Source organism: Suncus etruscus, chromosome 13 (assembly GCF_024139225.1).
Source record: "Suncus etruscus isolate mSunEtr1 chromosome 13, mSunEtr1.pri.cur, whole genome shotgun sequence".
NCBI lineage: Eukaryota > Metazoa > Chordata > Mammalia > Eulipotyphla > Soricidae > Suncus > Suncus etruscus.
The window spans coordinates 15655879-15680666 of NC_064860.1; the positions used below are offsets into that span (position 1 = coordinate 15655879).

General features: G+C 48.0%; 1 protein-coding gene across 4 annotated transcripts in view; it reads left to right on the forward strand.

The window, feature by feature from the left end:
- ZBTB38 (zinc finger and BTB domain containing 38) overlaps window positions 1–24788 on the forward strand; it is a 55695-nt gene that overhangs the window by 11505 nt on the left and 19402 nt on the right. For 2 of the 4 annotated variants that reach the window (XM_049785330.1, XM_049785332.1), the window contains exon 2: window positions 6778–6882. The gene's annotated coding sequence lies outside the window, so the exon portion shown is untranslated. Of the gene's footprint in view, window positions 1–4957; window positions 5019–5864; window positions 6017–6777; window positions 6883–24788 lie in introns of those variants that run through there. The other 2 variants (XM_049785331.1, XM_049785333.1) reach the window with 2 other exon arrangements.

Here is a 24788-nt window from a genome sequence, read left to right on the forward strand (position 1 = left end):
TAACTTCTATTTTTTTCATTGTATTTAAAATTATTATTATTGTTACTATATTTGAGGAGGTGTTTTTATGGTCTTCACCCCTCTAGTGCTTGGAGGCCATTCTAGCTCTGTGCTTAGGTTTCACTCCTCATGGTGCTTGGGGGATCATAAAGGATACTGGGATTCAAATCAGGGGTAATCACATGCAAGACTAGCTTATAAAATCCCTGTGTCTTCAGAGAGGACCACTTATACTAGAAGCCTGGGAGGGTAATAGAGGGGAATATGGATGCATGCTGGGAACAGGGGTGGAGGGAGGACAACATTGGTGGTGAGAACACCCCTGATTCAATATCACTATGTACCTAAAATATTACTGTGAAAGATTTGTAGTCCACTTTGATTAAAATAAAAAAGAGAAAATATATATGTAAAGGGAGTCAAAGAAAGAGATAGAAAGTAAAGGAAAACACATTGTTTTGTGGTTTGAGCAGCATAAAATATGGCTAAGATATGCCTTTTCTTAAATAATATAATGCAAAATATTACTTAAATTTAAGGAGTTAAAATAAAAAAGTGGGGGGCCGGGTAGGTGGCGCTGGAGGTAAGGTGTCTGCCTTGCAAGCGCTAGCCAAGGAAGGACCGCGGTTCGATCCCCCGGCGTCCCATATGGTCCCCCCAAGCCAGGGGCGATTTCTGAGCACATAGCCAGGAGTAACCCCTGAGCGTCAAACGGGTGTGGCCCAAAAACCAAAAAAAATTTAAAAAAAAAATAAAAAATAAAAATAAATAAATAAAAAAGTGGTATTAAAAAAAATTCTTGTGTCTTTCCAGCCCCGGGTAGGATACTTTTTTAAATAATCTGTTTAAAGCACAATTCCAAATTAAGAATATATTTACGACTGTAATTGTAACTTTACGATTACAATAATACCTTAACTTTTATCGATTCTCCTGTTTTTATCTCTGTCTCTCTGTCTCTGTCTGTCTCTATCTCTCTCTCTCTTCTGCATTTAAAACAAAGTGTTGAAAACAGTTTGACTCATAAAGTTTCTCCCAAGCTGAAATAAATGAGCAATTATAGCTAGTACCTGATCTGATTTAGATTCCATTTTTAATGTCAGTATTTCATACATTTTTCTTGAAAAATCTTTTTTTGTTTATTTTTTGTTTTTGTGTCACACCTGGCAGCACTCAGGGTTTATTCCTGGCTCTACGCTCAGAAATTGCTTCTGCGCTCCTGGCAGACACAGGGGACTATATGGGATGCAGGGATTTGAACCACCATTCATCCTGGGTTGGCTGCATATTAGGCAAATGCCCTAGCGCTGTGCTATTTCTCTGGCCCTTCCCTTTCTGAACATCTTCATTAGGAAATTTTGTGGGTCTGTCAACCCCACCTTGGCAACAATTGGCGGGGGGCCTGGCTAGTAGTCACTCTCAAACAAAAATTACCCTGTAGACCTTGGGGGGTATACATTACTTCCTGCCTGGCTCCCTGAGGAAATAGCAGTTAGCATTCCAGTTCTAAATACTCCCTCTTGGATTGGGAAGTGGCGGGGGAGCTTTATTAAACTATTTTTTTACGTTTATTAAACTTCTCAACACATGAAAGTCTTAAAAATTATTTGACAAGAATTTTCTTAAAATACTTGACCTAAAAGAGCTTACAGTACAAGGGGAAACAGGGATAGAATTTATTAAGGACTCAGCTGAGGGATCAAGAGAAGACAAGTGAGGGGCCCGAGCGGTGGCAGTAGAGTTAAGGTGTCTGCCATGCAAGCACTAGCCTAGGACAGACGGAGGTTCGATCCCAGGTGTCCCATATGGTCCCCCAAGCCAGGAGTGATTTCTGAGTGCATAGCCAGGAGTAAACCCTGAGCATCACTGGGTGTGGCGCAAAAAAAAAAAGAAGAAGAAAAAGACAAGTGAAATTGGAAAACCAATGAACAGAGAGTTTCAAGAATGAGAGAGAGAATAAGCTTTATCTCTTGAATGCATGGTAGAAAATGAAGAAAACAAATGGGCTTATTTTACTTTTTTAAAAGAAAATTTTTTTGCTGGTTCTGGGGATTGAACCCAGGGCCTCATGCATGCCAGGATGTGTTCGATGGCCATATCACATCGATAGCCTAAGCAAGTGGATTTCAAAGAGATAGCACTCATCTTTTTTTTTTTTTGGGCCACACCCAGTAACGCTTAGAATTACTCCTGCTATATGCTCAGAAATCTCTCCTGGCTTGGGGGACCAATGGGACGCCTGCAGATTGAACCGCAGTCCATTTTAGGTTAGTGCGTGCAAGGCAAACTCCCTACTGCTCGCGCCACTGCTCTGGCCCCAACACTCATTATTTTATATAAGTGATATTTTATATAAAGGTATATATATTATGTGGTGATAACACCACCAAAGCCTCAGAATAGAAAGAGAAAGGGAAACGTACATGTTAAATTAGCCTACAGTGAAATCAGAAAGCTTCTACGGGCAGGACAGAATTAAGCAAAATGAAGTCAGAATCAAATCCAGAAAGATAGTGAAGAGCTGGGAGAGAGGAGTAAAATGGAAAAAAAAAGAAAAAAAGTAAAATCTTCAAAAGTCACAGGATGTTTTTTTCTGATTTTCAAATGTATTGAAATGTATCAAAAAAAGAAAGAGAAATGTATCATAAAAGCCAAAGAAAACTATATCATGTTGAATTGTTTTGAAAAGAAACCTTTACAGAGAAAAATCAAACCAAGACAAGCTGGGACGTTTCTGGAAATTTCCAGATAGTTCCCCATATTCAGAAGAATGATTAAGAGAGACTGCCGACTGGTTCCGCAGAAGGGTGGAAAATTTTGAAGGACGGGCTGATTATGTAAGGCTGTGGTGTCTAAGTCTACTCGCTTTGGGAGAAACATTTGGCTCTAATGAGAACGAAATGCCACTGTTTGTGAATTCCCAAGTGGATATAAGGAACTATTCACTGGCTAAGCCTCTTAGGGCAGAAATCGGGAGTCATTTTCACCCTAAAGAAGCTGTCGGCAGCATCTGATTCAGATATCCCCCCAACATGTTCATAGTCCAAAAAAAGCCCAAACTCAGAACAGTGTGTAAGTTCCTTCATGCCATGCACCCGTCACACTGACAGTGCCCTGAACTGGCACTTTTCTCAGGTTTGACAGTTGTTGTGCGCGCAGCCCTGGGTTCTCACCACTGGGATGGCCATCACACAGCTGCCCAGCCTCTTGCTTCCTGCTCTTGCACTCACAGTAGTCCACTGGGCCTATGCTGCTGCAGGTATCTATCTCATCCTGCATAACAGTCTTGCCCTAAGCGTCAGCATAAAGCCTGTCTCATTTCCTAGTCTCAGGAAGCTGAGGCCCAGGGAGGTTAAGTGCCCTGCTTCAAGTCTCACAGCAAAGAAACAGAGCTGTTTTTTGTTTTTAAACCGAGGCACCTGGACACCAAAAATAACAAGAGCAAAACAACAACAAAACCACCGTATTTGGTTGCTCTTCACCTCCCGTCTTCCTTCCTACCTCCAGGAAGTGGAGCCTCCTTTTTTTCTTGGGTGGCTTAGAAGGCCTTGCAGTTTCCCCAGGCCTCACAAAGGATTTTCATTTCATTGTGCAATCATCCCACAAGCCAGTTTCAGGAGGTTGAGATCTACTTTGAACAGCCGGTCAGCTGTGGTGAGATACTCCAAATGGGGGCGGTTGCTGAAGCAAAAATCAGCCCGGAGTAGTTGTTTTCAAGTGGGAAGATAAATCATTAATTAGCAAATGCAATCTAGCAGCTCCACCTTTCTCAACGTGGGGTGAAAGGGTATGCCTCCCCTCCACCCCCACCTCCAGGCCAGACCAGCCTTCCATTTCTAAATTACATGCGTCTTTCTTTGGACACGAAGTCAGTATTATTTTTTTTTCCTTTGGCCCTCGATGATTTAAGATGTTCTGCCGGCAAATGCTTTTACAAGGCTCTATGTTTCATACAATCGTCCATCCGCTTTCTTTATCCACATGATCCCTTGAAAAAAAGAAAAAAAAAAAAAAAAAACATAGTCAGGAACTGGGCTGCAGAACTGCAAACCCTGGATTCCAGGCTGGAAAACAGGATGTACGTCAAGCGGAGAACGGGCTTTTTCACCCTTAGCGATTGTAACCTGGAAGCCAAACTCTTGTGCACCAAGTTTTAAAGCCACCATCAAACCCCCAATGAACAGGGACGGTCTGGAAGGAAACCGATGGCGTGGTTTGGGGTAACCTCCCTCGGTGGCACAGTGCGCAGAGCTGTGGACAGGCCAGAGTAACTATGTCGTTTTCCTTTCTTATTTGGCTGGGGGTGGGAAGGAGAGGTTGGTGTCACAGCTCTGGTGCCTAGAGTGGAACCCAGGGCCTCACATGTGCCTTGCAGGCCAGGTCTCTACCTTTCTTGCGCATAAATAAATAACGCATTGGAAGCGCAGGCTTTGGTGACTTCTCCCAAGACAGGAGGCCTAAAAGGGGGACTGAAATGCTTTGCCCCCGCATGGGGACAGTCGTTCGAGGCCTCTGCTGACCGTGGCCAAGGGGCTGCGCAGGTAGCACCCCAAGATGCGCACTGCATTCCCGTGGAATGCAACCCGTGGCTCCCAAGGCCTTGGCTAGACCCGTGCAGGCAGGCATGCAGGAGAGGCGAACGCGTCACCATGAGCACCCCAAAGGCCGCGGGGGGCACCTTCGTGGGGCCTGGGGCTGGCCTTGAGCTTGGAGGGTCGCTCTGTGATCCCCCTAGAGCCGGACTGGCCTTGGCAAGCTGGTGGGTCGCAGGCGCAACGCCCCTGCCCGGTGGCACCCTGGTTAGGGTGCGCGCCGGGCTGCGCGCTCCAAGCCCCGGGGTCGTTCTGCGCCCTTGGGTGCGGGTTCCCCTGCGGATGCGGGCACCGGGGGGCGGGCCGGGAAGGGAGCCCCGCCGCCGCCTCCATTTTCTGGGCGGTGCTGCACGGCGCCGGGCCGGCCTGGCGGCTCCGGAAGAGCCATGGCCCCCGGGGAGAGGCGCGCGCGGCCCAGCGAGCCCCGTAAGTGCCGCGCGCCGGGCCGGGGGGCGGCGAGGCGAGGCCGGGGGCGCCGCCCTCGCCGGGGGTGGCAGGCGCCGCCCCACCGCTGCAAGGCTGGCGATCGGGGTGGGTGGACCCCCTCCCTGCGCCCGCCCGCAGGTGTCCGGACCCGCGCGGCGGCACGAGCGCGCAGCTGGCGTCCCCGGCCGGGGCCCAGGTGCGCGCCGGGCGGGACTGGGGGTGCGGGACCCCGCGGGGAGAAGCGCGCACCGGGCCGGAGAGGGTTGGTGCGTGCCGGGCAACTGCGCGCAGAAGACGCATCTCCCAGTCTGGGACGGGCCGCTGGACACAGCTCCAACCCAACCCGGGGGGAGCGGATTTGCGGCGTGCCCGTGTCCACACTGAGCCCCCCCTGGCCTTCTGCCCCTTGGCACCGAACAGGACGGAAAGGCCCTGCCCTGGGGGCGCAGGTGGGGCTGCTGTCGCAACCTCTCCGCAGAGGGGGATCCAGGGGTCCCTCCTTGGCGCGCGCACACACACACCCATGCGCCCTGGCTGTTGGCACTTGTTTGCAGGGACCCCAATAAGCGTGGAGAGTCGGGTCTTTACGCAGCCCCACTTTGTAACTGCCGCTTCGCTGCAGGTAAGTGGTTCACCCACCCCACGCTGCACTCGGGCCCTTCTGGGTGTTCTAAGATTCCAGGGGTGCCCATGGTGCCACCCGGGCCTGGCACCTACTTGCAAGTTGAACCCTTTTTTTTTCCTTTTAAATCCTAATGATTAAAAACGAAGCACTGCCACCAGGTTAGATTCTCCGCATTAAAAAAAGCCGTTTCATTAGTGTTGAGGTCTCAGGGCGAAGGTGCAGGGCGCAGCGTTCCTCCTGCAAGGGCGGGGTCCCCCTCCGAAGCTGCGAAGTCAGCTGAGTGGGTCGCCACCAGAATCCCATGTTCGAGAGAAAGAATGTGCCACCGAGAAAAGAACTGAGAAGTGGAAAGTACCAGGGGCCGTGCACTCGGGTTTGTAAGAATTAAGCATTGTTTTTCGTCTGTCAGGGTTTCGGTTTATATGTTTTGCTTTTCTTTTTGGGGGTGAGGAAGAGTTGAGGGACAGACTACCAGGCAATGCTCCGGGGTCCCCCTGGGATCTTTTTCTGCCTGCTATAGTGGTGAAGCAGGCCACATGGTTCAATGTTCCCCGCCCAATGGTGCTGGAAGTCTCCAGGACTGGGCCCCTGGAGTTCAGGCTGCCCTCAGGGTCTAACCAAGCCATGCTCAGAGGCCATGGAGTGCAGAGACGTCTCACTCAGGGTCGTATGCAGGCAGGCCTGCTTGCCTGCCTTTTGAGCTATTTTCCCCAGCCCCTGGAAAATAACTTTTCAAAAACAACAACAACAACAGATAAAAGACTGGTGGGTCACCATAACTAGGCTCCGAAGTTAGTTCAAAGGTAGAGCTTGGTCTCAGTTCTAATAGACGTAAAACCAACTACATGTAGACCATGGTTAGCTTCTTTGACCTCTTGAGTCTCTTGTTTCGTTTTTCGTGTAGCTCTAAAGTTTGTGCGTGTATTTTGTGTGTGTGTGGGGGGGGAGGTTCACCTACATAAGAGGGGCGTGATGGCAACTGCCTGAGGCCCCTGGTCCATAGCTTCGTTCAGCATTTAGCTTCAAGTAAGTAACGTAACAATTGCAGTGCTACCACAGCAGAGGCTGTGGATGGAACGTAAAATCCTGGCAGAATCAGGGGACACGGGCCTTTCTTTGTCTTTGTTTTTGCAGATCTTGATGCGGAGGAGATGGATGACTCGGGACCCAGGATTCCCAAGTGATTTCTTCTCCAGCATGAGAAACTCCCTCGCTTAAGGCTGGTCTGTGCTCACTGAGGTAACTAAGTTTGTTTCTCTCCTTCCTGTGCCCACGAGACAATAACAAAAGATGTTTTTGTTGTGTTGTTGTTTTTTTTTCCCTGTGCCACCGCTTCAAGTGGGTTATTTGTGCCAGCAATTCACCAGGTCTGGGGCTAACAAAGTTATTAAGTTGTTAAGGAGACAAGGAGGTCCCTGGGGCCAGGGGACAGCTCAGTGAACAAGGCTTAAGGACAGCTGCTTCTCCATTTACTCTGACTGGTGACCATTCCAGGATCACCCCAGAACATCTTAGAAATCCTGGCTACTCTCAAACTGATAGTAAATTGATAGGGCTACTAGACTGATAGTAATGGCAAAAGAAGGCTTGGCTGAACCTCATTGAAAGTGAACAACTCTTCAGGATGACTTGGTCTGCTGGGGCTTCAGAAGGCCTCAAGGTGGGGTCCCAATTGCTTCGTTTCTTGGAGCTCAGTGTCCAGTCTGCTGTCTCCAGAATGACTTTGGGGGCCCGGGCGTTTGCCTTGCAAGCAGCCGATTCAGGACCAAAGATGGTAGGTTCGAATCTCGATGTCCCATATGGTCCCCCGCGCCTGCCAGGAGCTATTTCTGAGCAGATAGCCAGGAGTAACCCCTGAGCACCGCTGGGTGTGGCCCAAAAACCCCAAACCCCCCCAAAAAAAAACAGAATGACTTTGGGTGCATGTCCTACAGGCCTAACAAGTGAGTGAACAAGAAGCAGCCATCCCAGCTGCTATGGGCGAGCTGAGCTGACCTCCCGGCCCATAACATCCCACCTAGAAGGCATCTGTAGAGGCCCCAGCAAGAAATAAGAGCAGCTGCCTAGTTCTGAAGGCAGCACAAATGTATGCGCCCATATGCAGGTCAACCCACTAAGGACTTTGAAAGATGGAGTTCTAAGGGGAGCGTTCACAGGTACCCCACCACTGCGCATCATGCTCCCCCAGGACAGGAAGAGGAACTGAGAAAGGCTAATATGAGAATGTGAATGTGTGCGCAGCTTCTAGTACAGACCAAACCTTGTGCATACAGGTCCCAGTGCTCCAGTCTCTAGGTTCATGATGAGGTGCTCATCCATGCAGGAGCTTTCAGCATCTGATGGGCATTGCTGGGTGCACATCCCCTTCTCTTCTTCACCTGCTTCACCCTAATCGGTTGCAGGAAGTGACTAGAGCCACTGAGGCATCACACTTTGGCCACTCCATGAAAGTTTGCACTTTGCTCCCCAAAATAAGTTACATCCAGTAAAAGTTCTTACTTTCAGTGTATAAGCAATGGACAGGCTTTCTCAGGATTCACTCTAGTTGTTCTTCCATCTTATCTTTACTGAGGACCTATAGGGTCCTTGGGCTTGGAAGGCCAAACAGATGACTGAGGTTTTAGCGTGTTTATTAGCCATGTGTGGTCTCTTAACCAGGAATTGTTTATTCAACTCTTAAGAGATTTTTCTGACACAAAAGTGCTAGAATATTAACCCCAGAAGGATAATGAAGATTGAGCTATAAACAGTTCCAACTAGATTAATATTTTAAAAAAATTTATTGGGGCTGGAGCAGTGGCGCAGCAGTAGGGTGTTTGCCTTGCACGTGACTGACCTAGGATGGACCGCAGTTCGATTCTTCCACGTCCCATATGGTCCCCGAAGTCAGGAGTGATTTCTGAGTACATAGACAGGAGTAACCCCTGAGCATCACCAGGTGTGGCCCAAAAACCAAAACAAAAACTACTAATCTTTTTTTTTTTTATTTTTGAGTCACACCCGGCAGCGCTCAGGGGTTACTCCTGGCTCCACGCTCAGAAATCGCTCCTGGTAGGCTCAGGGGACCATATGGGATGCCGGGATTCGAACCAATGACCTTCTGCATGAAAGGCAAACAGCTTACCTCCATGCTATCTTTCCAGCCCCAAAATTACTAATCTTAAAATAATCCTTAGAAAGTAATTTCTGTTTTGATGTTGGGCATTGAGTTTCCAACTGATGCTAAGACAACCCAGAAGCTTTTCTTGGCAATTCTTGGCCAACTAAGCTGGAGTTCAGTGCAAGACCTGAGACTGGTGTGCTGCTCAGACCCTGTAGTGCTGGGGATTGCCCAGGCCACCCCTGGGGTGCTTGGGGCTCCCCCAGGGCTATAGCCAGAAATGCTTGGGGGACCATGCGGTGCCTGGGATCCAGCCAAGGTTGGCCACATGAAAGGTATGCACCTTCATCTCTGAATTGTCTCTCTGGCCCCCCCGGGATTTCTGCTTTTAAATTTTTTTATTTTCCCGGTACTATCAGCTGCCAGTGGAGGCCTTTAATTCATTCATTCATTGCGTCTATAAGCAGAGAATAGAGTGGTTTGGCAAACGCACTTTCTTTGACTGGAAATATATTCTTCTTTAGCCCTGGTGGGCAGCACAAGACCATGAGTGTTCAAAAGTGAAGCTATTTGAGATATACTTGGATTTACATGGTGCAGAGTTGTCATTCAAGTAATGGCACTGGGCAACAGAAATTGGCTTGTAAATCCTTGCTGCTTATACTGTCAGCTCTGATGAAAACAGATGAGATGGGTGTTGGCTGTGCTTTCTGGACTTTTAGTAGTTGGAGTATTGGAGCTTGATGCTACATTACGGAAAATGGAGGATACAATGCTAAAAGCTGGTTCCTTCTCTTTCGACCCTAATATATAGATGAGAAAGTAGTAACAGACATGGAACAAGTGCCCAAAATGTTAGCAAAGGGGTTTGGAGGTGAAAGAGACCCCAAAAATTATTTGTTGAGAGAAAAAAATAGTATTTTAGGCACCAAAAGATATTTCAGGCTTACCTCGTACCTCTTTTACTATCGAGCTGTTGTGTGAGAAGATGTTTGTGTGTGCACGCATGCGTGTGCGTGCCAGCATGTCTGTGTGTTGCACGCACACACATGTTTTCACGGGCCTGTGAGCTTAGTGCAATGGAATGAGAGGACCCTGGGGTCAGATAAATCTAGTTTCGTAACCTTGCTGGGCCATTTTCCAGGGTTGTGACTTGAGAAAAGCTACCCTCTTGCTAAGTCTTTTTCCATCCATAACTCGAACAGGATTATTTTGAATATCGGTTTATTGTAATTTGGTGAGAACCACCATCACAAGCAATTAATGCACCTCTCATGCTTTCTGCTCCTACCAACCTTCCCATCCCTCTATACAATCTTGTATACAAATGTAAATTCCGGGCCCGTAGAGTTAGCACAGCGGCGTTTGCCTTGCAAGCCAGCCGATCCAGGACCAAAGGTGGTTGGTTCGAATCCCGGTGTCCCATATGGTCCCCGGTGCCTGCCAGGAGCTATTTCTGAGCAGACAGCCAGGAGTCACCCCTGAGCACTGCCAGGTGTGGCCCAAAAACCAAAAAAAAAAAATAAAAATAAAAAAAAATGTAAATTTCTACTTATGCGTCTATACCCAAAGCCAGTTTTTATGACTAATTTTATAACAGGTTGATTTACTCCTGGAAAGAGCATGTCTCCTACTCTAATTTATTTGATGATAGTTTAAGGGACCAGCCATAGATGGTTCACTTGGAAAATCCTTTAACTTAGAGGTTCTCAGGCCCCTGGCCCAGACATTCTAATTCAGTAGTTTTGAGTTGAGGCCTTCTAGGAATCTTCACTATAAACAAACACATCCGTGTTGAAGAGGATCTAATGTTGATTTCTCAGAAGTAGAGAAAGGGATATATCTAGGATTGATAAAATTCAATTAAAATCTAGTTTCTCGGGGCCGGCGAGGTGGCGCTAGAGGTAAGGTGTCTGTCTGCCTTGCAAGCGCTAGCCAAGGAAGGACCGAGGTTTGATCCCTGGCGTCCCATATGGTCCCCCCAAGCCAGGGGCAATTTCTGAGCGCTTAGCCTGGAGTAACCCCTGAGCATCAAACGGGTGTGGCCCAAAAAAAAAATCTAATTTCTCTAAGAAATACATTTATGCTGAATTTTCTCTTTAACTCACTGAAGAGAATGAATTGTATTTATAATAGAGATTGAACAAAATATCAGATCCGGGCCGGAGAGATAACATGGATGTAGGGTGTTTGCCTTGCATGCAGAAGGATAGTGTTTCGTATTCTGGCATTCGAATTATGGACCCCCGAGCATGCTAGGAGTGATTTCTGAGCATAGAGCCAGGAGTAAATCCTGAGCACTGCCAGGTGTGACCCAAAAACAAAAAAACAAATCAGATCAGGGCCGAGCGATAGCACTGCAGTAGGGCTTTTGCCCTGCACGAGGCTGACCCAAGACGACTTAGGTTCCATCCCAGGCATCCCATATGGTCCCCCAAAGCCAGGAGTGATTTTTGAGTGCAAAGCCAGGAGTAACCCCTGAGCGTCACTGGGTGTGGCCCAAAAAACAAAAACAAAAAAATCAGATCCCAGACAGTGTTGACATGGTGTCTTGACTGTGTCCCACCATTCCCAGCTGTGGTACCTAGGTGCCAGAACTAGGTGGCATGAACCATCCCCCAGACCAGCTTATTTTCCTGTTAAGTAAGCTGTGATGCCCTGCCCTGAGGCCCAGAATTCTCAAAACCTCAAGCACTTTAAATTCTGCTGCAAGTAATCTATTTAATGGCAGGAACACAGCACTGTCAGACCAGTAAACTTTTCTGATACCTTTCTCTATCTGGCCCTGACATCTCTGTCATTACATCATATTTCCCTCTAGCCTCTTAGAATCATTTCACTTTCAGGCTAGAACAACTTACTAGTGTGCCCCACCTCATTTTATAGATGAGAATATAGTTGATCCTTTTATTCTTTTTTTCAGTTAAAATTTTCCTTCCCTAATCCTGGCTCTCTTCTAGAGTTGGTCACAAAAAAGGACGAACATACTTATTCACTTAAGGGAGAATGTAGGGAGCTGTGCAGTCAAAATAGCAAATTGATTTGTTTTGAGAATATTGAATTTTCCCCCATGTTTCCAGTAAAGCATTTAAGAATCCATTCACGTAATGGGAATGTATATATTTGTGGCATGTTGTATGGGAGTGGTTGGGGCCATACCCAATATTGCTCAGGGTTCACTCTTGGTGGTGCTAAGGAACCCTGTGTGGTGCCAGGGATTGAACTGGGGTCTGCCGCATGTAAAGTAAGAGCCCTACCTACCCTCCTGGGCTATCTTTTTGACCTTGTTAATAAGATTTTATTTACTAAAATTCTTGATACCTTGTTGGTATCACCGATGATTTGCTGCTGACAATGCTGATGGTTGAGTAGGACCCTTTCTAGAATCAGGGTGCCTCTGTTTGTAAACCCCTCAGTGCCTTCAAGGGGAGAAAATGTAGCTCTCATACACTCCATTTCTTTTTTTTTTTTTTTTTTTTTTTTTGGTTTTTGGGCCACACCCAGCAGTGCTCAGGGGTTACTCTTGTCTGTCTGCTCAGAAATAGCTCCTGGCAGGCACGGGGGACCATATGGGACACGGGGATTCAAACCAACCACCTTTGGTCCTGGATCAGCTGCTTGCAAGGCAAACACCGCTGTGCTATCTCTCCGGGCCCATACACTCCATTCCTACCTCATCCATGTTCTTAGAAATTTGGCATAACTGGGCCTGGTGGGAATGGAGGCAGAGGCTCTGTCATGCAGCTCTGGAGGCAGAAAAAGATCTTTAAAAACCCCTTGCCCTTCATGTTATTGTAACTTCAAAACTTTTGACTCAAGCAAGTGGGGTAAATGGCATGTTGCAGGCTTGAATTTGTCCCACACCTTTCAGCCACATGCGAGCACCTAATCACAATCAGCTTGTCATGAGTGATCCCTGAGCCCAGAGCCAAGAGTAAATCCCCAGCACCACCAGGTGCAAGATCCACTGTACCCCCTCACTGAGTTTCGACCACCCTTGTGAATACTTTCTGCTTCCAGAGACAGTGCCAGGGGTAGATCAGACCCCTCCATCTGTGTTTGCTCTTGGTGTCATTGTCCCAGGACTGGGCTGTGTCCTTCCTTCAAAATTCTGTGTGGAAGAGTTCCTGGCCCAAGAGTTCAGCAAGGGTTTGTCCAGAACCCTCTGCAGCCCTAAAAGACATGGGCTAGGGGTGAAAGAAGGGGCCTGAAAGCAAGATATGGCTCTAGTGGGAGAAACACCACTGGAGGCCTGGGACTTCGGCTCATGCCATTCTGTACCTCTGCACCACCTGGGAAAAAACTTGATCCTTTCTTTGCTCTTTTCCGCCCCAGTGACTAGAGAAGGTGAAGTCTATGCACCAGAAGCTCCTCCCAGCTCTGAGGCACTGATTCCATCTCCTCTCCAGAGAAAGCAGAAGGGCTGGGTGGAAGTAAGTGGAAAGGGGGAGCAGCGGATTCACATCATGCCTGAGGCCTTCAGGGTCTCTGAGCTCCCTCCCCTAGCCCCAGAGATCTGCATGCTGGCTCGCTTTCAGGTGTGTCATGGCCCGTTACACTTTAGGTTTGGGTGTTTGGGGTGTTCTTTGGTTTGGGGACCACCCTCAGAGGTGCTCAGAAGTGCTCCCAGCTCAGTGCTCCGAGGTGTTCTGGGTGCCATGAAATGTTCAGGTACAATTGGGATCCACCCCTTATACTTTGGAGAAGGCTTCCATAGTCCAGTGGGAGCTCTGCCTTGCTTGGATGGAGAAGAATTGGCAGGGATCAAGGGAGGGAGAGACTTGTGGAAGGTTAGGGATATACAGGCTAGAAAGAACCTCCATAACCCCCAAGCCAACCCATCCTCTGCATTGAAATATGGGAAGGGGACTCCAGGGCAGATGGAAGATTTGCCCAAGGTCACACAACCAGTGGCAAAGGAGGACAGAGCAGTGTCCTCTGCCCAGTCTGGTCGTTCGCTGCAGAAGTAGACAGTTCCTGAGAGAGAGAGGCTGGAGCCAACCCCTGTCCCTTTTGGCTGGCAAGGGTCAATGCCCCTACCATGGGACACCACACCAGCTGCCACCAACCATGGGACCCCGTGTGAAAGGGCTGGAATTGATTAGGTAGGCTCAGAGCAGGAAGAGGTTGATGGCAGGCTATACTTCCTGCATGAACTGCTATGGTCCTGGCTCCCGATTTATGGTGTAATTTTATTTGTTGGTTGTCCTAGACTGTCTGGAGATCTTCTGATTATTTGTTGATCACAGTTAGATAGTAAGACTGTCTGTTCAGTGAAAACTGGGTTGAGCCAATTTTCTGGAAAGAGACCCATGTGCGGAAGGAATCACAGCCACTTCTCCCCTCAACTGACGCACAGCTTCCTGGCAGTATAGAGATCTCTGATTAGCTCCACAAGCACGTGATTTTCTCCCAGACCAGAAGGCCTGACCTCAGAGCCACTCAGCGTCCTACTCCAGGCCTGCTGCCATCTCAGGTTCTATTGGCAGGATTCTCAAGGCCCAGACACTGCGTCGGTGCCTGTCAGTAGAATGTCGGTGAAAGCCATTACCGCCCAAGGACTCACATCATCCCTTTTTCAAGGGAGCCTGAGGCTATTCCGTACTGCTGGGCTTTGCCATCCTTTGCTGGAACTGCCTTGTTTGCCCCTTCTCTGCTTTAGTGGGGCAGGGTGTAGGGAGAGATGGGAGATCCCAAAAGTAGTTGAGACCTGGACAGCCATGGAAAAGTCAGGCAGGCCTAGCTACACACTGTGTTTAAGCAGATGTACTGAGTTACAGCTCTGTGGAGACATCTTCACAGACATCTTGAGGCCTCATGGGGTCATGCACTGGAGGAAACCCATGCCTGACCCCTGCCTTTTCCCCTGCAGAAACTCCAGCCAAGGCGGGTGGTGGCCAGGCGTGTCCTTCCCCAGCCAGCAGCGACTGTTCAGACGAAGGTTCTGTGCTGTTCCAGGACTCTTGTTTGGACATGCTCAGGAAATCTGCCCAGAGTGCCCGGCCGTGTAGGGACGGTCTATTTTGGGCCTTTCTGTTTGAGGAAGGCGTTTCTGATAAGGCCGGCATACTCCCTCCCATCCCTGGGTGTGCTTGGTTAGGCCTTTCCTTTTCTCTGAGGAAGTTGCAGAGAATCTGCCCTTCCACGCTGGCATATAGATGCTTCATGCAGCCATAGGTCAGATGGCCTGTTTTCTCTCCCGAGGCAGGATGGCCCAGGCCCTGATGTCACTGTGACCTGAGTCGTGACTGGGGCATGTGTGTATGTGTGTTGGCAGGAGGAATGGGTTCAAGGTGCTCCTGCACACTTAGCCCAGTGATATTGGTCCTGTGGCCTCATCTAGTCTCTTCTGCCCTGGCAGTAGCTGTGTTCTGAATCTGTACCCTGGGGCGTGAACTCGTCTGCCCTGGAGTCAGAGTGTTTGTTTTCTAAAATGAAAGCACAATGCAAAAACTCAAGCTGTTTCATAGCATGGCATGTTCTTCTGAAAAACAACTTTTTTTGTATGAGTATATTTAAAGCCTAATTTTCCTAAACAGCCTATTGTGGGTTTTTCATTTGCAGTGACTTTGGGGTGGTTTGGGGAAATTTCTGAAGATGTAGACAATTTATTTTTTACAGACATGCTTCTGGCATCCTACACACACACACACACACACACACACACACACACACACAACTGAAGATGTAGATACTTTATTTTTTACAGACATGCTCTTGATATCCTACACACACACACACACACACTTCTGAAGATGTAGATAATTTATTTTTTACAGACATACTCCTGATGTCCTACACACACACACACACACACACACACACACACACACCCATAAAGCAGGTGAGGGGATCAGGAGAGACCAGTGGTTAGGGCATATGTTAAGAGCGTGACCCAACACACACACATACACATAAAGCAGGTGAGGGGATCAAGAGGGACCAGTGGTTAGGGCATATGCTAAGTGCCTGACCCAAGTCCTGAGCCCTGCACCTTATGGTCCCCCAGCATTACCAGTGGCAATGATGGAGGCCCCTGGGCACCGCTCGGGAGGCTTTGACTTCCTCAGCACCACATTCTTCGGTCTTCGCATTTCAGCTGCTGGCTGAAAACCCCCAGTGGGGGCTCCCTGCTTGAAACACAGCTACCCCAAGCAAAACAAAACAAAAATAAAACTGCTGAGGGGGCAAGCACGTGGAGTCGGGCCTGCTGCCAGGGACCTACTGTCATTCTCAGTTACATGATTTTATTTTCTGGGGTGAAACAGGCTGATACTAGCCCCACACCAGTGTTTTCCCCATTTGGTTTCTTTGAGTCTTTTGTGTAATGCTTTGTGCTCAAAGTCTTGGTAGCATTGCACTGACCTACCTGACCCCCTCAGGCCTGTACCTTAGGAATAGAGACCCTTTATAAGTCTCTACTGCTGAGGCAGGCTGCAACGATTGCCCCAGACTGCAGTATTGCCAGCGGGGACCATGGGGGTAGGAGAGGTACTCAGAGCACAGGTGGGGAGAAAATGTGAGTACTTCTGGGTACCTCTGACATTTGCTGGGCCTGGAGTTCTCTAAGACCCAACGCAAGCAAATATCAGGGCCCAAGAACCATCCCACATCCCAGAAAACAAAGGAGATAGCAGAGAAAAAAGAGGATGAGCACAGTGGGCACAGACAAAAACTGGGGCACACGCCATAAACACTATTTCTTTGTGTGGGCCCCATCTGGAAGTGAGGTAGTCTGAGGGTGGGTGGGATAGACAGCAAGAGTATTAGGATTTTGTTTTGTTTTTTACCCACACAGACACAGGCCACTCTCTGGACCAAGGGTCAGCTCCGCCGCCACCACCCTGCAAAAGATTCTAGTGCAGATATGTGGGTATTTCCAGAACATTCTGGAATGTTTCCTGGGACCCTGCGTGGATATGCTCTGATGTTTTGACCCTGTGCTTGGAAGCCCTTGGTTGCTTTCTCTGGAGGTCCTGTTTCCCTGGATGGAGTTTCCAGAATTGTTGTGTTTGTCCCAGATATGGAGTGGAAAGACCCAGGAAGTGACAAGTGACTAAGAAATGTCACCTCAGCCCCTAACACCTGCCTCACTACCTCAGTGCATGATGTATAGCGAGCTCCTCATCAGAAGCTCTGTGCTTGGGGCTGGAAAGATAGCATGGAGGTAAGGCATTTGCCTTGCATACAGAAGGACGGTGGTTCGAATCCCAGCATCCCATATGGTGCCCTGAGCCTGCCAGGAGTGATTTCGGAGCATAGAGCCAGGAGTAACCCTTGAGCGATGCCAGGTGTGACCCAAAAACCAAAAGAATAAATAAATAAAGCTCTGTGCCTTGTCCATGGGGTGTTGGTTAGAAGTTGGGTAAAGTTCGTTTTTTGTTTTGTTTTGTTTTCTTGAAGCTTAAGCTGCTTTTGTAGTGTACAAAGCAAAGTGTCTGCCTCTTTGTTTGCAATGACTAGTACTTGGAGACATGTTGACCCCCAAAATGAACAAGCTGTAGGGATGTGAAGAAACAGAGTATGCCCTAGCCTAGACCATTCTTTCACTCAGGCTTCTTGTGGCCCTTAATGGAGTGGTCATTTTAGAAGCTGGAAAACTGGCCACTCACCCTGTGTGATATTTGCAAAAGAAATGACTTAGGGTATCAAAATTCAAAAGTTACAGATCAAACAACATGTTAGTAGTGATTTATACTTGACTTTGATAGTTTAGGGTCCACAATTCCTGATTAGAGTCTCTGCTATAAGTCAGTGGAAGAATATCCATCACGCATGTGTGAGGCCCTGGGTTTGATCCCTGGCACTAGTGTAAGTCGTAAAATTCAGGTCTGTCCAGAGACAGGCAGGAAGGTAATGAAACTTTTCATTGAGGGTGAATGTAGAAAGAGAGAGTGATTAACTTGTGACTAATTGGGGAGAGGGAGTGGTGTTTTGTCACGGACATTTTTTAGATGCCTCGGGTCCAGTGGCAAGAAGTTGAAGACTCATATCTGTCTGTGTACTCTGCTCCTTTGCCCACTGTTTCTGTGAACATCACATCTGACTCAGCACACCCATCTGGAGTTCCCCGGTGGTGGCTAGCACCATCTCTTTCTGCAGAGCACACTAGGCCTGGAGCTCTCTGAGATCCAGCTGCAAATGCCAGGGCCTGAGAATAGTTCCCATGTCCCAGGAGACAAAGAAGCTGCTTGGGATATAAACTATCCCTCCCCTATTGGCTAAGACCTTCGGGTCAGCAGCAGGACACAACGTGGATGTCCTGGGATGTCTGAGAGGTGTCAGATCGGAGCCACCTTCATCTTGCCTGGGTTCCTGTCTCGGGATGGAACAGTGAGAACTCCATAAAGGAAGCCCCTCCTTATCCGGCCACATCATTCCCAGGGTGGCTGAATGGAACCATGAAGGGCCCAGGAATGCAGCAGGCTTGGAGCACTGGTCTGGGCTCTGGAGTGGACCTGCTCACCCCAGGAAGCTTCCTTGTCATCCCTGTTAGCAGCCTCCTAATTACCCTTGAACTGGCATCATGTGATTGTGAATTGCCCACGTTCTGTGTTGACACTGGCTTGACATGCACATCCTGGAATTTATAATGTCTGCTCTTTTGTTCTAAACATCTGTAACCCCACTTTACTTGAGTCACTCTGTCTTGCACTGACCTGGCATGCACCAAGTGTTCAGTAAATATTAGTTTTTGTTGCCACTAAAGCTTGCATCACCACCATTATAGCTACTATTTTACCAGGAGATAAGGAAACTGGGTTTCCTTTTAAATTGCTGTTATTGTGAGTGGAATATCTCCTATACAATGCTCAGAGTCCTGAGGTTGATGCCCAGTTGGCATTCAGCTCAGTTGGCTAGATCGGCCACTGCTAGAGCCTGGTACTGCTGGGGTTTTGGTCAGTTTTGGTCAGTTTGGGGATTCTGGTTTAGGTCAGTGCCCTTGTGGTGCCAGGGATTGAATTTGAGTCCCCACATGCATGATTCATTCTCTCCTGTCCTCGCTCTCCTGCTCCCTCTCTTTGGCTTCGCAGGGTTTCCTTCTCAACTTGGTTGTATACCTTGGCTATATGCATTGTGAGATCACACAATGAATGAATGAATGAATGAATGAATGAATGAATGAAGTATGAGATGATACTTCCCTGTGATCTACTCTGTCATCTAATACAGGGAACATACTCCCTAGCCAAGGTGATAGTATTCAGGAGCATACTTACAAATGGGCAGGCAGATGCAGAGATGGGCTAGTCCAGAGATGGTCACTAGTACTTGTCAGTAAAGGAGCACTTTGTGACAGTTTTATTTGGGGGGTCTGGTGTGGGGTATCTCTGTAGGTCAAACTGCAGGAATCCATGAAGTGATGAATAGTTTAGGGGTGGGTTTTGGGGTGGGTTTTATTTTGGTTTGTTTTTGCCCACACCTGGCACTGCTCAGGGGTTACTCCTGGCTCTGTGCTCAGGTTACTCCTGACTCTGTGCTCAGGAATTATTCCTGGCAGTGCTCGGTGGACCATATGGGATGCAGGGATCTAACCTTGGTCAGCCACATGCAAGCAAATACCCTACCCACTGTGTCTGTGAAATGTCTTTGGCTTGAAGTGATCGGTTTTTTGTTTTTTTAAAGGTTCAGTAGTAAGTATATTTTTGAAAATCATTGAATCACTAGATAACTCATTAAAGGCCTAGCAGAAGGTTTAATAAGCTTTTCTTCTTTTCTTTTTAAGGATAAGAGTTAAAGAACTACAGCAAGAGTCAGAATGATAGCACAGAGGTAGGGCGTTTGCCTTAGACACTGAAGGATGGTGGTTTGAATCCCATATGGTCCCCCTGAGCCTGCCAGGAGCGATTTCTGAGCGTAGAGCCAGGAGTAACCCCTGAGCACTGCCAGTGTGACCCAAAAACCAAAAACCAAAAAAAAAATAATAATAAAAAAAAAAAAAAAAAAGAAGTAGTACAGCAAAAACAGTGTTAGAGTGGCAATTGTTTGCATAGGCACAGCAAAATATGGGGGACATGGAAAAGGAAAAGCCTTGGCCTAAATACAAGGAGACCTTACCCCTGAAGTTTTCTGGCATAAAACTATTTCTAAGCTCCAGGCGTACTATGTTGTCCAACCCAAGTCATTGTCTGTAGTGCCAATAAACCTACCACCACACACACACACACACACACACACACACACACACACACACACACACACACACACACACACAAGGTCGCTGTTGTTGATGTTAGGTTTCTGTAGTTAAAGATCCTGGAATCTGTGCATATCCTATATCGAAGTCAGGATGATGTGGAACGTCCTCTAGTTTCACCTCACAATTAGAGGGCAATGCAGATAGCCCTGCCCTGAAAGCAGGTAGTTGTTGTTACGTTGAAGTGATGGTTTTGAGCACACTAAGAGTTTACAGGCTGATGTCCCCTGGCCAGGATGTGACTTGGATCTTTTTCCTAAACATACATACAGATTCATGCATGCACACAGACTGTCATACATATGCACACATTCTCTTACACGTATACTCCATTGACCAGGCTGTGAAAACCACCTTGGTATGAAGGGAACTTCCTGTGAGAGAAGACAGAAACCCTGGGTATCTGGGAACAGATACAACTCATGAGCATGTATATATATTAGTAAATATATTTTTGAAAATCATTGAATCACCAGTTAACTCATTAAAGGCCTAGCAGAAGGCTTAATAAGCTCCTCCTCCTTCCTTTTCTTCTCTTCTTCCTCCTCCTCTTCTCTTCTACTTCCTCCTCCTCCTCCTTCCTTCTTTCTTTTTTTTTTCAAGGATAAGAGTTAAAGAAGTACAGCAAGGGCCAGAGAGATAGCACAGTGGTAGGGCCCTAGACACTGAAGGACAGTGATTCGAATCCCGGCATCCCATATGGTCCCCCCCCAAGCCTGCCGTGAACAATTTTTGAGCATAGAGCCAGGAGTAACCCATGAGTGCTGCTGGGTGTGAGGAGAGACATCGCTCCAGGAGTATGGGGGTCCCAGAGGCCAGGCACCTGCTGAGGAAGCATGTTGAGACAGAGACTGCCCACCCCGTGCTATCATGGGGATACCCTCTCTATATAGGAAGCTCCCAGGGTCATGAGGAGAAACCGCTTCTGAAGAAATCCTCAGCTTCCTCTCAAATTCCTCTCTAATGATTTGGCTGAGCTTCTTCCATCCTTCAAAGCTGAGGGCCAGAGGGATGGTACAGTGGGTAGGGCCTTTGCCTTCTACACAGCTGGCTGACCTGAGTTCAATCCTTGGTATCCCATATGGTCCTCTAAGCTCCGCTAGGAATGATTCTTGAGTGCAGTGCAGAGATTACTAGAAGTAACTTCTGAGCAATGCCAGATGTTAGCCAAAAACTAAAAAAAAAAAAAAAAAAAAAGCTCTCACCTGTGTTTTGTAACTTGGCTCTCCTATTGTTCATGGCCATGGTGGTTTCTTCCTTTCTTTCATCCTCTGAGGGCTTTCAAGAGGCCCTGGGCTCTGTGCACTCTTGGCCCATGTCCTTCAGGTTGTGTCTTCTCTCTCCCTCTTCCTGGCATTCTGGAGCCCTGGCCTAGCTCCCATTCATGGGGTGAGGAGCCCAAGCTCAAAGCTTGGAGGGAACCTCATTGGGGAAGAGTCTTAGTTGTTGGTTGAGGGTCTAATGGGTTCCCGTGAGAAACACAAGAGAGTTGCACAGAAGGCATGTCAGGTGAGGGTGGAACAGATGTGGTAGAATGAGCTGCCATCCAGGGACACCTGGATGCCAGCAGAGGCAGGAGGCTTCTCTGCTTTGAGAGTGAGCAGCCATTTGTCACCACAGTCTTGGTAAATTGACATGGGGAACGTTCTCACCACGATGTTCTGAACCTTATTCTGCCTTAGAAGTCCCTGAGGAATGTGTTAAAAGCAGTTCTGGGGTGGAGGTAGGCCTAACAGGTAGTTCAAGAGGTTAAGGTGCTTGCCTAGAATACAGCTGATTAGATCTAATATCTGATACCACATATGATCCCTCTAAGCAACCCCAGGAGCGATCACTGAGCAGAGCCGGGATTATACCCTGAGTACCACTGAATGTGGCCTAGCCTCCCCCATCCTCCTCCCCAAAAAAGCATTGCTGGGCTCTTCTGTCTGGCTATTCTGATTGAGTCTGATATGGCAGCCAGAACAGAGACTTAACAGTGGGCCTCCATGTGGGTTCTGAGGCCCTCCACAGAACCTTGATTCTGGCCCTCCTTCAGTTAGACCCATTTCCTCCTCCTTGCATCCCCAGCATTTCTCTGTGCTGAAGTCTACTGTCAGAATTTCCTGGGGGGTCACTGCTGCCACAACTGGGTCTCTGCCCAGTTCCCCTTCCACAGCCAGGCTCTCTAGGGATGCCCACTACAGGAGAAAGCCATCTGCCGAGTTCCTCAGAGGAATTCAGCCATCATAACCTCCCTCCAGTTCCTATCTGCTCTCTGTGAAGAGCGCCCAGACAGTGGAAGTGAGGCTCTAACCTCCCCTGATTCTTGCACCCATAGAAGTTTCAGCCCTTTCTCCAGTGACCCCGCCAGCCACGTGCCTGGGTCCACATTCCTCCCCCACAGCCTTCTTACCAGCCCATTCCCGGGAGGCCCTGGCTTCAGATTTGCCTTGTGATTTCTGAGTGAGACCTTGGCACTGGTGCGCCATGGGGCAGGATGCCTGTGGAAATCATTGTGGGGGAGAGGGAAGCTCTTTGAAAACAAAATTCCCAAGCACCCCTGGTTCACCCAAGACTAAATCTCATCTTGAATCAGACAAAGCCTGAGGAGTTAGTATTCTTTCTCCCCTCCAGAGTTTAAAAGCTTCCTGGATGTAGGAGCTGAGCTTGACTGGACTATATAGGTGATGTTGGACACAGCAGGGCCAGGGCCCCCTCCCTTGCAATCACCCCTTCCTCTAACCTCACAGCCACCATGGCTGCCTCCCTTTCCCCATCACTGCTGTGTACTACCCTTTGCCTTTGCTTTAACCTCTGTCTGTAATAAAATGCTTTTGCCCTCTTAGAGTCCAAAGAAATGCCGGCGTAGACCCTCCTGATCTAAACTTTTTCATTGCCTCTTGGAAGAGCTTTTTTGCCAGCTCCATTGACAGCTGAGTTTGCCAAGTGAGGGAAGAAAGAAAGGATTCTCCAACCCTTCTTATTACAGATCTGTTTGGGTTATTGGATTTTTTGTTTGTTTGTTTGTTTTGGCAAGGAGGGGATGAAGGTTGCACCACACCTAGAGGTACTCTGGGATCTGAATTTAAGGATGACTCCTGGTAGGGCTCAGGAAACCATATGTAGTGCCAGGAATTTACCAAGTTGGCCATAATGAGCAAGGCAAGTGCCTCCCCCCCCCCCCCCCCGCCCCTGAAAATAATGTTGGTTTTTGTTTGTTTGTTTCTGCCTCATGGTTGAAAATTAGTTGGTTTGTTTCATTTTTGGTCTGCAAAATATTTCCATTTCCTCTTGCTGATATGAAAAGGTTGGAAATTCATTGTCATCGGTACCATCCTGGACAGTGGCAGATCTGCTATCTATAGGCTAGGGGGGAGGGGGGCTGCAGATTATGTTGCAAAAGCAGCTAATGATTTGTGGTGCTTTGACTGGCAGTTAGAGTCAAACATGAGTTTAACATAACACAAGCACCACCATTAAGCATAACAATGTCTCAGAGATGCTAATGGTGATTTCTGTTTATGGGCATTTGGAATCTTGGAGGTATTGCTTTGATGTAGGCTAGGAGGGCTTTAAATCTCAAAGTCTAACTACCCATCAAGGCTAGAAAACTCTTGCTTGCCAAGAAAAGAACTGAGTGGCTGGGATTTGGACTTGTTTATTTTCTTAGCCTTGTTATCATCATCTTTGAAATGGAAATAATGTTTTAGAGCCTACTGGGGTGTTGTGAAAAAGACCAGGACCAGTTCCTTTGTTCTGTGTTTGGTTCCAGAAGTTGGTCTTTAGGGAGATGGATCTGGGGAAGTGGGGGTGGGGGTGGAGGTAGCAGATATGGACACTGAAGCAAGTGCAATCTAAATTTCCTGCCAGGCATGAAGTGAAGTGTATTAGGGTGTGAACTCCATGGAGACAAAGGGTTAAGAAGGATGAGGGCAGAGAGGAATGGTTAGTGGGGGGGGGGGGGTCTCGAGGTATAAATCCGTGCTGAAATCATTTATCCCTGACAAATTTCTCCCCTACAACTGAGAGAGAGAGAGAGAGAGAGAGAGAGAGAGAGAGAGAGAGAGAGAGAGAGAGAGAGAAAATATGGAAAATGAGAGAATATGAAAAATGAGAGAGAGGAGAGAGAGAATAGAAAATTATTCTGGCTATGCTTATTATGCATGTACTAGAGAACTGTAAGGGCTGGGACTGGGCCAGGCCTGGGGTTTGCAGACAGTCTCCTGTAATTGAAGACCAGCCAAGGACCCTAACCTAGCATACTCTAGAGGGGCTCAGCAAGTTCTTCGTTCACTCTTGGGCTATGCCCAAGGATTCCAACTCTGAAACTTTCCTGGTCTCCATGCAAAGGCTCTTTCCCCGACTGTTTCAGTGTTGTGAAGTCCCCGGTGTCATTGCCTTTCTCCCTTCCTCTCTTGGGAGGAAGCTGCGGCTTTATCTTTTAGTCAACTCTTAGCTACTGGGAGGAAAAAGAAAATCTGCTGAGGCCTGATGGTAAAATTGGATTAGAATGGGTGAGATCCATGGCTGCATGCTGCTGACCATGCACTCTGTCGCAGATAGCACGCCAGCACTGTACCAGAAGTGTCTGGGGGCCAAATTCGGTCTTAACACATTGTGGGAATCAGTGGGTTTGTTTAAAATAGCATCAGTGTTCGCAAAGATTCCCACAGGTAGGAAGCAAGAATCCTATCAAACCAGACTAAATCAGACAGCTCTTTGAAGAGTGTCCCTTAAAAGAGTCAGCTCTGGGGCCTGGGAGATACATGGGAGGGGGGGGGAAGGCAGGGGTGCAAGGTCTTGCATATTTAAGACCCGAACTTTGATGCCTGTCCCACCAGATTGGCCCCTGGCCCTTTAAACCCC